General features: G+C 41.5%; 1 long non-coding RNA gene across 1 annotated transcript in view; it reads left to right on the top strand.

Moving 5' to 3' along the window:
* The window catches only part of LOC129528577 (uncharacterized), a 33,776-nt gene extending 31,739 nt beyond the window's left edge, over positions 1-2,037 (top strand). Inside the window, exon 3 of the long non-coding RNA XR_008673860.2 lies at positions 126-2,037. This is a non-coding gene — a long non-coding RNA (uncharacterized lncRNA). The remainder of the gene's footprint in view (positions 1-125) is intronic.
* Positions 2,038-15,718: the final 13,681 nt, after the last annotated feature.

The raw sequence follows: 15,718 nt of genomic DNA, 5'->3' as shown, positions 1-15,718 counted from the left end.
TTTTCCAGATGCCCTATACTTCAGCTCAAAAAGCGGAGCTTGTAGCTGTAATTGAGGTATTGACTGCTTTTGATATGCCTGTTAATGTGATTTCTGATTCTTCATATGTGGTTCATTCCACACAGTTAATTGAAAATGCTCAGTTACGATTTCATACAGATGAACAACTGAAGACAAAAACAACAAAGGGGGAGAAAGAGGGATTATGGGACAGCCCATATACAATTGAATCTAGCATTAATAACTTTAAATTTTTTGAGTCTGCCTAAAGGCCAGATGTTATCAGCAGCTGAACAGCATTTACAGAAACCAGCTGCAAAGACAGAAGCAAAACAACTGGTTTGGTGGAGAGATCCGATAACAAAAAGTTGGGAAATAGGTAAAATAATAACTTGGGGTAGAGGTTATGTTTGTGTTTCTCCAGGCCAAAATCAATAACCAATTTGGATACCATAAAGACACCTGAAACCTTATCATGAGCCAGATGCTGAGGAAGAGATTCCAGGAGGATCCTGAGGACCCCCTGGTTGCAGCCATGTTGAGGTTGACACTGAGGAGGACCCCAACTGTCATGAGCAACACCCGTCGAACACAGCCATCCACCTGAGGACAAATCAAGAAGCTGTCACAGATGATGGAAGAAAACCTGAGGAAAGTGGGACAACCAATCACAATGAGTAATTTGGTGAACTATCACAGTGATGATCACCATTGCCATGAGTATTCCTTCAACAAGGGCTGACACAGAGAACAATTATACTTATTGGGCATATTTATCAATCTTGTCTGGCAATAATGCCTAGATGATTTCACTCTATGGCACAGTTACACATGCTTTCTGATCTCAGTATTTACCATAATAAATCTACTCCTATAATCGAGGCATACCACCCTCAAAAACCTATTTGTAAACAAAATAGAACCTGGCCAGAAATAATGAACAACTTGTTTAGTAAGATTGCATTGCAGAACAGGCAGAGATGCTATGCAACGATTCCTATGGGATCATTGATTGGTCCCCTAAGGGGATGTTTAGCTTAAATTGCACCTCTCAGTCTGCATGCCGTGGCCACACTAGTTCAGATGGTCTGAACAAAGTGGTCAGATGGCAGAAATGATAAGAAGTATGGCAAAAGTTCCTATTGTCTGGAACCATGGCAGTATAGTGTCACCTCAAACTCAAATGATATGGCTCGTTGTAGGAGCTAAACATAAGGATTTGTGGAAACTATTAATAGCTCTTTATAAGATCAAAATTTGGGAAAGAATAAAAAAAGCATCTAGAAAGACACTCTACAAACTTGTCTTTGGATATTACAAAATTAAAAGAACAAATATTTAAAGCATCCCAGGTACACCTGACCTTAATGACAGAAACTGGAGTGCTTGAAGGAGCTGCAGACAGATTAGCAGCTAGTAACCCATTAAAATGGATAAAAACACTTGGAAGCTCTGTGATTTCAATGATGATTGTGCTTTTAATCTGTATTGTTTGTCTTTGTATAGTGTGCAGATGTGGATCTGTGAGAAGTAGCTCACAGTGTCAAAGCTGCCTTTGCTTTTATTGATTTGCAAATCAAATAAGGGGGACATGTTGGGAACAGGCCCCCCCTCCAAAATCTGGCCATAAACTGGTCCCAAAACTGGCCATAAACAAAATCTCTGCAGCACTGTGACATGTTCATGATGGTCTTAATGCCCACGCTGGAAGGTTGTGGGTTTACCAGAATGAGGGCAAGGAACACCTGGCCCACCCAGGGTGGAAAACTGCTTAAAGGCATTCTTAAACCACAAACAATAGCATGAGTGATCTGTGCCTTAAGGCCATGCTACTGCTGCAGATAACTAGCCCAACCCATCCCTTTATTTCAGCCCATCCCTTCGTTTCCCATAAGGGATACTTTTAATTAATCTAATATCTATAGAAAGAATGCTAATGACTGGCTTGCTGTTAATAAATAACGTGGGTAAATCTCTGTTGGAGGCTCTCAGCTCTGAAGGCTGTGAGACCCCTGATTTCCCACTTCACACCTCTGTATTTCTGTGTGTGTGTCTTTAATTCCTTTAGCACCACTGGGTTAGGGTCTCCCCGACCGAGCTGGTCTTTGCACTTCTCACTTCTGGATATAGGCCTCCCTAGAGGTTTTTTTTTTTTCTTTTTTGATAGGATATTGCTCTTTCATCCAGGCTGGTGTGCTGTAGTGTATTCATGGCTTGCTGCAGTCTTGATCTCCCAGGCTCAATAATCCTCCCATCTCAGCCTCCTGAATAGCTAGGACCACAGGCCTGTGCCACCATGTCTGGCTACTTTAATTTTTTTTCCCTTAGAAACAGAGTCTCACTATGTTGCCCAGCTGGTCTCACATTCCTGCACTCATCATCTTCCTGCCTTGGCCTTCCAAAGTGCTGAGATTACAGGCATGAAACACTACACCTGGCCATCCCTGGAGTATTTCTTCCTTCCTTCCTTCCTTCCTTTTTTCTTTCCTTCCTCCCTCCCTCTCTTCTTTTTTTGTTTCTTTTTCTCCCTTTCTTCCTTTCTTTCTTTCTTTTTCTTTCTTTCTCTCTCTTTCTTCTTTCCTTCCTCCTTCCCTCCTTCCCTCCCCTCCCTTCCCCTCCCCTCCCCTCCCTTCCTTCCTTCCTTCTTTCCTTCCTTCCTTCCTTTCTTCCTTCCTTCTTTCCTGTCTTATTTCAAAACACATGTCTTCCAGTTCAGAAATTATTTTATATGCTTGGTCTAGTGTATGACTAAATTTTTATTTAATTCATTAAATTCTTCAGCTCTGAGATTTCTGCTTTTTTTAATACTATCTTTTTTGTTGTTGTTGAATTTCTCATTCAAATTATGAAATGTTTTTCTGATTTTGTTGAATTGTCTATTTGTGTTCTTTTGTATCTCACTGAATTTTTTTTGTCATTGTTGTTTTTGAGACAGGGCCTCACCTTCTTGCCCAGGCTAGAATTCAGTGGTGTGATTGTAGCCCACTATAACCTCAAACTCTTGGGCTCAAGCAATCCTCCTGCCTCAGCCTCCACAGTAGCTAGGAATATAGCTGTGTGTCACCATGCCCAGCTAGTTATTTATTTATTTTTGTAGCGATATGGCCTTCCTGTGTTGCCCAGGCTGATCTCAAATCCCTGCCCTCAAGTCATCCTTCCATCCTGGCTTCTCAAAGTACTGGGATTAGAGGCATGAGCTACTGTGCCTGGCCTCGTCAAGTTTCTTTAAGATTTTTATTTTTAATTGTTTTTCTTTCTGGCATTTCTTATATTTCTTATGATTACTGTTACTGGAGAATTACTGTTTTCTGTTGAAGGTGACATGTTTCCTTTCATTTTCATGGTTGATGTATTTCTACATTGGTTTCTACATATCTGGTGGAAAAGTCATCTTTTCTATTTTTATGGAATAGGTTTTCAGGAGAAAAGTTTATTTGTATGAATGAGTCTTGGGATGTCAGTACAGTGGGGTGCATTTGCCTTGGTTCTAGGTGGATGCAGTAGTGCAATCTCTATGTAGTTTCTTCAGTTATAGTCCACACTAGTGGTGTCTACAAGTTTCCCAGTAGCCTAAGCTGAGAGAATTTGTGGTGATGATGGCGTGGCTTTGCGAGGGGTGAGCTCACTTGGCTGTTTCTGTTTCTCAGGTTGGAAGCATGTGTGTGTGCACAGTGGGTCAGCCAACATGGGGTCTGGCTCTCTGGGGTTGGAGCCTTCAGCCATCTGTGTACTGGAAGGGTGTAGTGGCTACTGGCCCCCAGAGAAGGGCACACTGCAGAAGTGGCTATGGTCTCAATATTGCACCATGCCACAGCAGCTTGGCTCACAGGGAGTGGGTGGAGTGTGGGGAGTGTATACTTTGTGCTCCTAATCCAGGGCAAGGCAGCTACGTGAATTCCTGGTAACTCTCCAAACTGGGCTTAGGACTTGTGAGGACTGTGAGATTCTCCTATAGTACGGACGGTAGGTATTTGTGGTGGCCATGTATCTAGTGGGAATCTTCTGCTTACCTATTCCTTGCAGTGGGAAATCCTTCCCATATCTGGGCTGATCTGATCCTGGTGAGGGAAATGGGGCTACAAAGGGCAGGTGCCTCCATGTTGCCCTCCTGTACTTCCAATCACCACATGTGCATCTCCACTTCCTCACTGTATGCCAGTGCTCTTCCTTCAACAATCTAGTCAAGTCTTAGCTATTTATTTATTGCCATGGTCCTTTCTTGTGGGGAAGACTAGCACCAGGCATCTCTAGTCAGCCATCTTGCTCAAAAGTTTTAAATTTTGATGAAGTCCAATTTGCCTATTTTTTTCTTTTGTTGCTCACGCTTTTGGAGTTATATCTAGGAATTCTTTGCCAAATTTAAGATCACGAAGATACCTCTGTGTTTTCTTCTAAAAGGTTAATAGCTTTTGCTTTCTTACTAAATTTTCATTGATTTTCTTGAATAGAAGTTTCTTCACTTGCTGTTTACCCTTAGGACCATTCCTAGAGGTTTTGTGTGTGTGTGTGTGTGTGTGTGTGTGTGTGTGTGTGTGTGTGTGTGTGTGTGTGTGTTTTCTTTTCTTTTCTTTTTCAGACAGAGTCTCACTTTGTTGCCCAGGCTGGAGTGCAATGGTGCAATCTTGGCTCACTGCAACTCTGCCTTCCAGGTTCAAGTGATTCTCCTGCCTCAGCCTCCCGAGTTGCTGGGATTACAGGCATGTGCCACCATGCCTGGCTAATTTTGTATTTTTAGTAGAGATGGGGTTTCTCCATGTTGGTCAGGCTGGTCTCGAACTCCTGACCTCAGGTGATCTGCCTGCTTCAGCCTCCCAAAATGTTGGGATTACAGATGTGAGCCACTGCACCCAGCCAATTTTTGTATTTTTAGTAGAGAAGAGGTTTCATTATGTTGCACAGGCTGGTCTCGAACTCCTGACCTCAAGTGATCCACCCCCCCTCAGCCTCCCAAAGTGTGGGATTACAGGCACGAGCCACCACACCTGGCCTAAATGTGTGTGTGTGTGTTTTTTTTAATAATTTTCACCAGTTTCACTGGGGAGCTGGTCAGTGGAACTCCTCACATTGTCATGCCAGTTGTTGATCTCTGTCCATCCATTCTTGATAAAAATCTCAAAATAACAATATATATATTTTTCCCAATGCAAAACAAGAATCATGTTTAATCACAGAAAAACTAGATACATTTATAATAAAGTTGGAAACGGTATAAGAATGTCTACTGTCAACTCTTCCAAGATGGCTGAATAGGAACAGCTCTTGTCTGCAGCTCCCAGCGAGATCGACACAGAAGATGGGTGATTTCTGCATTTCCAACCGAGGTACCTGGTTCATCTCACTGGGACTGGTTGAACAGTGGGTGCAGCCCACAGAGAGAGAGCGAAGCAGGGCGTGGCGTCGCCTCACCCAGGAAGTGCAAGGGGTCAGGGGATTTCCCTTTCCTAATCAAGGGAAGTGGTGAGAGACTGTACCAGGAGGAACGGTACACTTCTGCCCAAATGCTGCACATTTCCCATGGTCTTCACTATTGGCAGACCAGGAGATTCCCTCTGGTGCCTGGCTTGGCAGGTCCCATGACCACAGAGCCCAGCAATCTATGATCCATTGGCTTGATATTCTTGCTGCTAGTGCAGCAGTCTGGGATTGACCTGGGACACTGGAGTTTGGTGGGGGGAGGGATGTCTGCCATTGCTGAGGCTTGAGTAGGCAGTTTTATGCTCACAGCATAAACAAAGCTGCCAGGAAGCTTGAACTGGGCAGAGCCCACCACAGCTCAGCAAGGTCAACTACCTCTCTAGATTCCACCTCTGTGGGCAGGGCATATCTGAACAAAAGGCAGCAGCCCTAGTCAGGGACTTATAGTTAAAACCCTCATCCCCCTGGGACAGAGCACCTGGGGAAAGGGGCAGCTGTGGGCACAGCTTCTCCAGACTTCAATGTCCCTGCCTGACAGCTCTGAAGAGAGCAGTGGTTCTCCCAGCATGGCATTCAAGCTCTGGGACAGACGGCCTCCTCAAGTGGGTCCCTGACCGCTGTGTAGCCTGACTGGGAGACATCTCCCAGTAGGGGCCAACAGACACCTCATACAGGAGAGCTCTGGCTGGCATCTGGTGGGCCCCCCTGGGACGAAGCTTCCAGAGGAAGTATCAGGCAGCAATACTTGCTGTTTTGCAGGCTCCTCTGGTGATACCCAGAAAAACAGAGTCTGGAGTGGACCTCCAGCAAACTCCAACAGACCTGCAGCTGAGGGACCTGACTGTTAGAAGGAAAACTAACAAACAGAAAGGAATAGCATCAACATCAACAAAAAGGACATCCACACCAAAACCCCATCCGTAGGTCAGCAACATCAAAAACCAAAGGTAGATAAAACCACAAAGATGAGGGGAAACCAGAACAGAGAGGCTGAAAATTCCAAAAACCAGAACACCTCTTCTCCTCCAGAGGATTACAACTCCTTGCCAGCAAGGTAACAAAACTGGATGGAGAATGAGTTTGATGAGTTGATAGAAGTAGGCTTCAGAAGGTGGGTAATAACAAACTTCTCTGAGCTAAAGGAGCATGTTCCAACCCATCACAAGGAATCTAAAAACCTTGAAAAAAGGTTAGAGGAATGGCTAACTAGAATAACCAGTGTAGAGAAGAGCATAAATGACCTGATGGAACTGAAAAACACAGCACGAGAACTTCATGAGGCATACACAAACTTCAATAGCTGATTTGATCAAGCGGAAGAAAGGGAAGAAAGTGACTGAAGATCAAATTAATGAAATAAAGTGGGAAGACAAGATTACAGAAAAAAGAGTAAAAAGAAAGAAAGCCTCCAAGAAATATGGGACTATGTGAAAAGATCAAATCTACATTTGATTGGTGTACCTGAAAGTGATGGGGAGAATGGAACCAAGTGAGAAAACACTCTTCATGATATTATCCAGGAGAACTTCCCCAACCTAGCAAGGCAGGCCAACATTCAAATTCAGGAAATATGAGAACATCACAAAGATATTCCTTGAGAAGAGCAACCCCAAGGCACATAATAGTCAGATTCACCAAGGTTGAAATGAAAGAAAAAATGTTAAGGGCTGCCAGAGAGAAAGGTTGGGTTACCCACAAAGCGGAGCCCATCAGACTAACAGCGGATCTCTCTGCAGAAACCCTTCAAGCCAGAAGAGAGTGGGGGCCAATATTCAACGTTCTCATATGTAACTAACCTGCACGTTGTGCACATGTACCCTAAAACTTAAAGTATAATAAAAAAAAAGAATTTTCAACCCAGAATTTCATATCCAGCCAAACTAAGCTTCATAAGTGAAGGAGAAATAAAATCCTTTAAAGACAAGCAAATGCTGAGAGCTTTTGTCACCACCAGGCCTGCCTTACAAGAGCTCTTGAAGGAAGCACTAAACATGGAAAGGAGCAACTGGTACCAGTCACTGCAAAAACATGCCAAATTATAAAGACCATCAATGCTATGAAGAAACTGCATCAATTAACGGGCAAAATAACCAGCTAGCATCATAATGACAGGATCAAATTCACACATAACAATATTAACCTTAAATGTAAATGGGTTAAATGCCCCAATTAAAAGACACAGGCTGGCAAATTGGATAAAGTGTCAAGACCCATTGATGTGCTGTATTCAGGAGACTCATCTCATGTGCAAAGACACATGTAGGTTCAAAATAAAGGGATGGAGGAAGATCTGCCAAGCAAAAGAAAAGAAAAAATAAAAGCAGAAGTTGCAATCCTAGTCTCTGATAAAACAGACTTTACACCAACAAAGATCAAAAGAGACAAAGGGGACCATTACATAATGGTAAAGGGATCAATTCAACAAGAAGAGCTAACTATCCTAAATATATATGCACCCAATACAGAAGCACCCAGATTCATAAAGCAAGTTCTTAGAGACCTACAAAGAGACTTAGACTCCCACACAATAATAATGGAAGACTTTAACACTCCACTGTCAATATTAGACAGATCAACAAGACAGAAAATTAACAAGGATATCCAGTACTTGAACTCAGCTCTGGACCAAGTAGACCTAATAGACATCTACAGAACTCTCCACCCCAAATCAACAGAATATACATTCTTCTCAGCATCACCTCACACTTATTCTAAAATTGACCACATAATTGGAAGTAAAACACTCATCAGCAAATGTAAAATAATAGAAATCACAACAAACTGTCTCTTAGACCACAGTGCAATCAAATTAGAACTCAGGATTAAGAAACTCACTCTAAACCACACAACTACATGGAAACTGAACAACTTGCTCCTGAATGACTACTGGGTAAATAATGAAATGAAGGCAGAAATGAAGATGTTCTTTGAAACCAATGAGAACAAAGACACAATGTACCAGAATCTCTGGGACACATTTAAGACAGCGTGTAGAGGGAAATTTATAGCACTAAATGCCCACAAGAGAAAGCAGGAAAGATCTAAAATTGACACCCTAGCATCACAATTAAAAGAACTGGAGAAGCAAGAGCAAACACATTCAAAAGCTAGCGGAAGACAAGAAATAACTAAGATCAGAGCAGAACTGAAGGAGATAGAGACACAAAAATCCCTTCAAAAAATCAATGAATCCAGGAGCTGGTTTTTTGAAAAGGGAACAAAATAGATAGAATGCTAGCAAGACTAATAAAGAAGAAAAGAGAGAAGACTCAAATAGATGCAATAAAAAATGATAAATGGGATATCACCACCAATCCCACAGAAATACAAACTACCATCAGAGAATACTATAAACATCTCTATGCAAATAAATTAGAAAATCTAGAAGAAATGGATAAATTCCTGGACACATACACCCTCCCAAGGCTAAACCAGGAAGAAGTCAAATCTCTGAATAGACCAATAACAGGTTCTGAAATTGAGGCAATAATTAATAGCCTACCAACCAAAAAAAGTCCAGGACTAGATGGATTCACAGCTGAATTCTACCAGAGGTACAAAGAGGAGCTGGTACCATTCCTTCTGAAATTGTTCCAATGAAGAGAAAAAGAGGGAATCCTCCCTAACTCGTTTTATGAGGCCAGCATCATCCTGATACCAAAGCCTGGCAGAGACACAACAAAAAAAGAGAATTTTGGGTCAATATCCCTGATGAACATCAATGTGAAAATCCTCAATAAAATACTGGCAAACCGAATCCAGCAGCACTTCAAAAAGCTTATCCACCAGGATCAAGTCAGCTTCATCCCTGGGATGCAAGACTGGTTCAGCATACCCAAATCAATAAATGTAATCCATCACATAAACAGAACCAATGACAAAAACCACATGATTATCTCAATAGATGTAGGAAAGGCCTTTGACAAAATTCAACAGCCCTGCATGCTAAAAACTCTCAATAAACTAGGTATTGATGGATGTATCTCAAAATAATAAGAGCTATTTATGACAAACCCACAGTCAATATCATAGTGAATGGGCAAAAACTGGAAGCATTCCCTTTGAAAACCGGCACACGACAAGGATGCCCTCTCTCACCACTCCTATTCAACATAATGTTGGAAGTTCTGGCCAGGGCAATCAGGCAGGAGAAAGAAATAAAAGGTATTCAATTAGGAAAAGAGGAAGTCAAATTGTCTCTCTTTGCAGACGACATGATTTTATATTTAGAAAACCACGTTGTCTCAGCCCAAAATCTCCTTTAAGCTGATAAGCAACTTCAGCAAAGTCTCAGGATACAAAGTCAATGTGCAAAAATCACAAGCATTCCTATACACCAATAGCAGACAAACAGCCAAATCATGAGTGAACTCTCATTCACAATTGCTACAAAGATAATAAAATACCTAGGAATCCAACTTACGAGGGATGTGAAGGAACTCTTCAAGGAGAACTACAAACCATTGCTCAATGAAATAAAAGAGGACACAAACAAGTGGAAGAACATTCCATGCTCATGGATAGGAAGAATCATTATTGTGAAAATGGCCATACTGCCCAAAGTAATTTATAGATTCAGTGCTATCCCCATCAAGCTACCACTGACTATCTTCACAGAATTGGAAAAAACTACTTTAAAGTTCATATGGAGCCAAAAAAGGGCCTGCATAGCCAAAACAATCCTAAGCAAAAGGAACAAAGTTTGAGGCATCATGCTACCTGACTTCAAACTATACTTCAAGGCTGCAGTAACCAAAACTGCATGGTATTGGTACCAAAACAGATATATAGACCAATGGAACAGAACAGAGGCCTCAGAAACAACACCACACATCTACAACCATCTGATCTTTGACAAACCTGACAAAAGCAAGCACTGGGAAAGGATTCTCTATTTAATAAATGGTGCTGGGAAAACTGGCTAGCCATATGTAGAAAGCTGAAACTGGATCCCTTCCTTACACCTTATACAAAAATTAACTCAAGATGGGTTAAAGACTTAAATGTAAGACCTAAAACCATAAAAACCCTAGAAGAAAACCTAGGCAATACTATTCAGGATGTAGGCATGGAAAAAGACTTCATGACTAAAACACCAAAAGCAATGGCAACAAAAGCCAAAATAGATAAATGGGATCTAATTAAACTAAGGGATTTTGCATGCAAAAGAAACTATCAGCAGAGCGAACAGGCAACCTACAGAATGGGAGAAAATTTTTGCAATCTATCCATCTGACAAAGGTCTAATATCCAGAATCTACAAAGAACTTAAACAAACAAACAACCCCATCAAAAAGTGGGCAAAGGATATGAACAGACACTTCTCAAAAGAAGACATTTATGCATCCAACAGACATATGAAAAAACGCTCATCATCACTGGTCATTAGAGAAATGCAAATCAAAACCACAATGAGATACCATCATGCCCGTTAGAATGGCGATCATTAAAAAGTCAGGAAACAACAGATGCTGGAAAGGATGTGGAGAAATAGAAAAGCTTTTACACTGTTGGTGGGAGTGTAAATTAGTTCAACCATTGTGGAATACAGTGTGGCGATTCCTCAAGGATGTAGAACTAGAAACATCATTTGACCCAGCAATCCCATTACTGGGTATATACCCAAAGGATTATAAATCATGCTGCTATAAAGACATATGCACATGCATGTTTATTGTGGCACTATTCACAATAGCAAAGACTTGGAACCAACCCAAATGTCCATAATAATATAGTGGATAAAGAAAATGTGGCACATATACACCATGGAATACTATGCAGCCATAAAAAAGGATGAGTTCATGTCCTTTGTAGGGATATGGATGAAGCTGGAAACCGTCATTCTCAGCAAACTATCACAAGGACAGAAAACCAAACACTGCATGTTCTCACTCATAAGTGGGAATTGAACAATGAGAACACATGGACACAGGGAGGGGAACATCACACACCAGGGCCTGTCGGGGGGTGGGGGGTGGGGGAGGGATAGCATTAGGAGAACTACCTAATATAAATGACGAATTGATGGGGGCAGCCAACCAACATGGCACATGTATACCTATGTAACAACCCTGCACTTTGTGCACATGTACCCCAGAACTTAATGTATAGTAATAATAAAGAATGTCTACTGTCTTCACTATTATTTAACATTGTTTTGCAGGTACTAGTCAAGGCAACTAGATAAGAGAAAAAATTATAGGTATAAAATTTGGAAAGGAGGTACAATTATAATTATTTGCAGACAGAATGTATAGCTGAAAAAGCTGAAGCAATCAAAAGCAAAACTACTAACATTGTAAGAGAATTCAGTAAGTAGTCTGGATGCACAATTAATAATTGATAGCCTTTATGTATGTAAACAACAACAACCAGTTAGAAAATACAATAAAAGAAATTCCATTTATAAAGGCAGTAAAAAATATTTAGGGTTAAACTTAAGACATGTGTAAGTGCTGGCTGGGCATGGTGGCTCACGCCTGTAATCCCAACACTTTGGGAGGCTGAGGCGGGCAGATCACTTGAGGTCAGGAGTTCGAGACCAGCTTGCCCAATATAATGAAACCCCAGTCTCTACTAAAAATACAAAAATTAGCTGGGTATGGTGGTGCATGCCTGTAGTCCCAGCTACTCCGGAAGGCTGAGAGAGGAGAATCGCTTGAACCTGGGATATGGAGATTGCAGTGAGCCGAGATCACACCACTGCACCCCAGCCTGGGCGACAGAGCGAGATTCTGTCTCCAAAAAAAAGAAGTGTGTAAGAGGTATATGGAAACACTTCTGAAATTATCAAAAGAAGACTTAAACAAATGGGAAGAAATACCATATTCTTAAATTAAAAAAACCTACAGTGGTCCCCCACTTATCTGTGGGTGACATATTCCATCTACCCCCAATAGATGCCTGAAACCTTGTATAGTACAAAACCTTGTTTATAGTATTTTTTTGCTGCATATATATATATATATATACACATATATATATGTACATACATATTTTTTTGAGACGGAGTCTCGCTCTGTCGCCCAGGCTGGAGTGCACTGGCGTGATCTCGGCTCACTGCAAGCTGCATCTCCCAGGTTCACGCCATTCTCCTGCCTCAGCCTCCCGAGTAGCTGGGACTACAGGTACCCGCCACCATGCCTGGCTAATTTTTTTTTTTTTTTTGTATTTTTAGTAGAGATGGGTTTTCACCGTGTTAGCCAGCATGGTCTCGATCTCCCAATCTCGTGATCCACCCACCTCAGCCTCCCAAGGTGCTGGGATTACAGGCGTGAGCCACCGTGCCTGGCCTTTTTGCTGTACATATTATACATACCTATGATAAAGTTTAATTTACAAATTAGGCATAGTAATATATTAACGACTAATAATAAAATAGACCCATTATAACAATATACCAGCATCACAATGCTTGTACTTTGGGGTTGTTATTATTAATTATTATTATTATTATTTGAGATGTAGTCTCCTTCTGTCACCGGGCTAGAGTGCAGTGGCGCGATCTGGGCTCACCGCAACCTCCGCCTCCTGGGTTCAAGCAATTCTCCTGCCTCAGCCTCCTGAGTAGCTGGGACTACAGCCGTGCACCACCACGCCCAGCTATTTTTGTATTTTTAGTAGAGACCAGGTTTCACCATGTTGGCCAGGATGGTCTTGATCTCTTGCCCTTATGATCCGCCTGCCTCGGCCTCCCAAAGTGCTGGGATTACAGGCATGAGCCACTATGCCTGGCCTATTTTGGAGCTATTACTAAGTAAAATAGGGGTTACTTGAACACAAGCACTGTGATACCGTGACAGTTAATTTGATAACTGAGATGCTACTCAGTGACTAATGAGCACATAGTGTATAAGCATGGATATGCTGGACAAAGGGGTGATTCACATTCCAGGCAGAACTACAGCAGGATGGTGCAAGATTTCATCATGCTACCCAGAACAGCATGAATTTTAAACTTATGAATTGTGTATTTCTGAAATTTTCCATTTAATATTTTTCAGACCAGGGTTGACTGCGGGTAACTGAAACTGTGGAAAGTGAAACCCACAGTTTCAGTTATCCGCAGTAAGGACTGACCTTCCTCTATATCTTGTAGGGTTCATCCTCACCTAGAACATAAAGATGTACTTGGGGGCTATTATAGATGTACTTTGGGGCTAACATAAAGATGTTTTAGGCTTATAGCTTTTGCTTTCTTATTAAATTTTCATAGGTTTTCTTGAATAGATGTTTCTTCATTTGCTGTTTGCCCTTGGGACTATTTCTCGAGGCTTTATTTTATTTTATTTTATTTTAGTAATTTTCACCAGTTTCACAGGGGAGCTGGTCAGTGGAACTCCTCACATTGTCATGACACTTCTGCAGTGTGCCCTCCTCTGGGGGCCAGTAGCCACTACACCTTTCCAGAACTCAGATGTTGGGATGACAACATCAAGGGAAACCAAGGATGTTGGGAATTCCAAGATCAAGGTGCTGGCAGATTTGATGTTGGTGAGAGTCCTCTTCCTCGTCCATAGATAGCTGTCATTTCACTGTAACCTCACATGGCAGAGGGTGAGATATCTCTGGGTCTCTTTTATAAGGGCACTAATCCCATTCATGAGGACTCTACCCTCATGACCTAATCACTTCCCAAAAGCCCTTAATACCATCACCTTGGGGGTTAGGATTTCAACATATGAATTTTGGGGCAACACACACAGTCTCTAGCAACTAGAAAGCCTTTCTAATTCTCTCTCTCTCTCATCATCGTTGGTATGAGCTCAATTCTTGTTTTTAATGGTTTAAAATTCATCCTTGTATTTAATTATTTTGGTGCTTAAATTGCGCGTAGAGACCACTTTGATCTGGTTCCTGTGACCTTGTGACATACTCCCATCAATTTTTTGGAACAATTCCTTGCTTTCTGGTATAAAAATATGTTCCAGACTTATCTTGTATCCAATCCTATCCCCGCCTTGGAATCAACCATTTCTTTTAAGAAGTTCTGTCTCCTTTTAGAAAGGAATGGTGTTAGAAGCTGAAATCTGGGTACTAGATTTGTTCCTTTTTACTGGGTGTCATTACTTCTTGGAACTTTCAGCAGTCAGCACTAGGAAATATATCCATGTACACACCATTGTTCTGGAGGCTGGGAAGTCCAGGATCAAGTTGCTGGCAGATTCGATGTCTAGTTAGGGCCCTCTTCATGCATTGCTTAACAATGGAGACACATTCTGAGAAAAGTCTCTTTAGGTGATTTTGTCATTGTGTGAACCTCATAGAGTGTACTTACACAAACCTAGATGGTATAGCCTACTATACACCTTGACTACATGGTGTAGCCTATTGCTCCAAGGCTAGAAGCCTGTACAGCATGTTACTGTACTGCATACTATAATACAATGCTAAGTATTTGTGTATCTAAACACAGCAAAAAGTACAATAAAAATACAGTGTTATAACCTTATGGGATCCCATTGTATATGCGATTGTCATTGACTGAAACATTGTTATGTGGCCCAGGGCTACATACCCGTACATACAAATGTACATACACACATATATACATATTCATACATATACATGTGCACATAAACAGGCACACAAACATTCATATACAATTTTGAGGAAATTGTAGAAAAAGGCGAGAAGCGAGTGTTCTTAGTTATAGTAGGATGCCTATTAGGACTGGTAAATGTAGAGGGTGTGCTGGGATTGGAGAATCATCATTTTGCAATCATCGTAGTATTGATAGGATCAGACAAGAATTGTCAATGGATACTTAACCTAGGGGAAATTTTAATGAGCAGCAGAATATTTGCATGGTCTTAAAGTGTGTCCTCACAAACTATAAGTTGCAAGGGAGAAAAAAAACAACCCCAGTAATCATACAGTGGAGAAATCGGGCAATACCCCCGACTGAGTAATCAAAATTAATTTCACCTATGGGAGACTGGTGGCCATTATGTGCTTCCAGATGTGTTAGGCAGAAAAAGACAGAGCATTTCCTGGAGTATTCTGGGAGAAAATGCAAAACCTCAGTATAATCATGAGGAAATATCAGACAAATGCAAAATGAGGAATACAAAGAAAGGGTGGGTGAACCACAATCTTAGAAAAATGTCAATGCTGTAAAAGATAAAGATGAGTTGTAGACATGTTCCAGATAACAGGACACTAAAACACATGCAACTAAATTCAGGACCTGGCCGGGCATGGTGGCTCATGCCTGTAATCCCAGCACTTTGGGAGGCTGAGGCAAGAGGATTGCTTGAGCTGAGGAGTTTGAGACCAGCTTGGGGAACATGGAGAAATCCTA

The sequence above is a fragment of the Gorilla gorilla genome, chromosome 1 (genome assembly GCF_029281585.2).
Source record: "Gorilla gorilla gorilla isolate KB3781 chromosome 1, NHGRI_mGorGor1-v2.1_pri, whole genome shotgun sequence".
Lineage (NCBI taxonomy): Eukaryota > Metazoa > Chordata > Mammalia > Primates > Hominidae > Gorilla > Gorilla gorilla.
This window is presented reverse-complemented; position numbering and strand designations above follow the sequence as displayed.